Genomic DNA, 3050 nt, shown 5'->3' with positions numbered 1-3050 from the left:
TCTTAGAGGACATAACCTCACTGCATTTTCCCCACTCATGAAGATAATCAGAGGGGGACAAGATGTTTCCCCTTCAAAGATGAGGCAACACTCACTGCATCCCTCGTGGAGACTTTTGGGTTTACTTCAGCTGGGAATTCGGTGCTTGGGGACGCAAGCCTCAGGTTGCAAAAACAGTGGCGTAAGAATAACCAGGCTATATGCTGAAAATCACAGGAAAAAGCCCACCAGGAGAGAAGCTTACAGCTGGAAATGACTGCAGTTCTCTCCCTTTTAATGTTTTTCACCATCACTGCTGTTGTCAGTCATTGTTAGGTATTAAATTGCATAAAATACAAGCCCTTGGAAGCAAACATCAGTGCTTATCAGCCTATGTCAAAAGTCAATTTTTTCTTTACAGCAATTTTGCCTGGAAATTACTTCTGGGGAGCTGCTCACTGCAGCTCAGCCCTGGGCTCAGAGGCACAGGAACAGGAGCCACGCTCTTCTCCCTTCTCCCCACATCCTGCAGGATGGCTTTAGAATCATGGAATGGGTTGGGTTGGGAGCCATCTAAAAGTTCATCCCATTCCATCCCCTGCCCCTTCCACTAGACCAGGTTTTTCCAAGTCCTGTCCAAGCTGGTCCTCACTTAAAGAGAAAAATCTCCTGTCAGGTTTGACTTTTACTTTAGAAGGCTGAGGACAGGTCATATGTGGGGTCTAAATTGCTAAGTTAGCACCTACAGTCACAGGCGTGGGGAAATAAAAGATCTTAGGGGATTTATACTGTTAATAAACCCCTGTGAGTGTGTGCCTGACAAACAGCTTGTGAATTAACCTAATAAACAACCACTGGTCGTTGATAAATTGCATCTGGGTTGAAAGTGAAAGAGAAGAGATGGGTCAAGCTGCCTGCTGCCTACGGAATTCCGACGGATATTATTCCTTTGTGATATCAGCACCCACTGGCTGGGACACACGAGCTGTGGGTCACTTGCAAGGTGCTGGTTTGCTACCATCTCTGTGTGGTCCAGTTTACATCAGCTCCTCACAGAGCTCAAGAGCTGGAAAATCCAGACCAAACTTTTCCAGAAAAGATGATAATGCTGAAATATGGCATCGCTGTGTGGAGTCGACTTTTATTCAAGCTCTGGAAAATGGTGCCTTAAATGCAGTGAGGTTGGAAGGCCCAGGTGAGTAGGTTCATGTAAATAGAACCATGGAATGGTGTGGGTGGGAACGGAGCTTAAATTCCATCCAGTCCCACCCCCTGCCATGGGCAGGGACACCTTCCACCAGACCAGGTTACTCCAAACCCCGTCCAGCCTGGCCTTGGACACTTCCAGGATGCTGAGAGCTGCACCCAGGTGTTTAAAATGCTGAAGGGGTGTTGAAGAAGGGAGTTCTCCAGGTTTGCCTGCAGCCTGCTCCAGGTGTGGCAGGGCACCTCCTTTCCCTGCCCATCCAACAGCCCAGCTCCGGCAATGAGGGCAAAAGATACCTTTGGATAACAATTCCAGAGAGGAGGCAGTGTGTGAGGACACACATTATCAGCCCCATTCCAGAAACCTGAGGTCACTCAGCCACTGTCCCAAAGCTTAACCTTGACCTTATGACCACTGACTCCAGCTGCAAACCCTAAATGGGATATTTTGGAAGCACCCAGTAGCCCTTTCTTCCTCCCTCTGCAGACATGGAGCAGCAGACCCTTCAAAAACTAAACACCCCTGATTAATATAATGTAATATAATATAATATAATATAGTATAATATAATATAATACAATATAATATACAACCTAAACTTGGTTTCTTGGCTACTGCTGCCTTCGCACCCTCAAAGTCAAACCCCCACAGAGCCTTCTGTCCTTCCCACAGAAGGTGGAGTAATGTCCTGTGCCAGCCAACAACCTCCTGGCAACATCAGGGTCTCAGTTTTTGGCAGAAGAACGCAACCATAACATTTTCAAGGTGAAGACCTCAGAGGACAAGCAGGGCTGTTGGCCCTTTGTGGTTGTTGAATACATCCCAAAAACCCACAACACCACCCAAAAAACCCTTCACAGCAGAACTTTATGGCCTAAGGGTTTAGGATGATCCATGGGTGTGTTGGACTTGCCCTTGGCTCCTTGATCTGATGCTTTCTTTCCATCTGACCTTGGAGAAACCACTTAGTCTCTGAGAATTAGAGACTCTTAAACTGATAATTAGAGATTCTTAAACTCATAAAAGTGTTATGAGATGGCCAAGGTGGGGTGGAAGAGTCTCCAGAAGTACCTAAACCAGATTGATATGAAAATCAATGTGATGCTTTCAAAAAATGAATTGCCTTTGATCCTCTGGCAGCCTCACCACATCTCCTGGACCCCTGTCTGTAACAGCCGAAGCCAAGGAGCGAGCAGGAGACTTCATTCCTTTTGGAATTTTCATAAAATTCATCAAATAGGCCCTGAACTGCAAGAGAATGGCATTGTCCCTGCAGTGACCCCTCAGCAGGAGGAAAGGAGGGGTTGCACAGGCCCAAGGCACACTCGCAGAAGCACCTTTGCATCTTGTCCCCCACCACGGGGACAGGCAGAGCCCACCCCTCAGGTCGTGCCATCTGCTCTGCCAAAGCCATAACTCACTGCCAATAACCTTAATTAAAAATATTAATGCTGGAAAAGTGCACCTGGAAAGTCTGCAGCTCCATGCTGCTTTCCCCCTGATTGCTGGGTAATTGCAATTCTTCCAGTGGCTCAGGGAGGATCACTCCCCAGGGCCTGCCTTCCCGTGCCTCCAAGTGCAAAAGCCTTCATTATTTTCCAGGCTGGCTCTGCCACCAAGGTGGTACCACTTCATTAGGAAGAGGGAGAATGGATATCAGGCAGAACCCATTATGGACTGGGAACGGGGCCATGCACAGGAGCTGCTGCTGAGCTGCTCATCCAGGAGCTTCCCACGTGCTGGGAGGGGAGGGAGCAGAGGATACACATCCCCCTTCCTGGCAAAGGCCAGCAGGAGATGGAGCAGGACATTTCCCAGCAGCAGGCTCTTCCTCCTCTTCCTCCTCCTCTTCCTCCTCCTTTTC

This window comes from Corvus brachyrhynchos, unplaced genomic scaffold (assembly GCF_000691975.1).
Source record: "Corvus brachyrhynchos isolate BGI_N302 unplaced genomic scaffold, ASM69197v1 scaffold63, whole genome shotgun sequence".
NCBI classification, from domain to species: Eukaryota; Metazoa; Chordata; class Aves; order Passeriformes; family Corvidae; genus Corvus; species Corvus brachyrhynchos.
The sequence above is the reverse complement of the archived record's forward strand: the minus strand, read 5'-3'. Positions refer to the sequence as shown.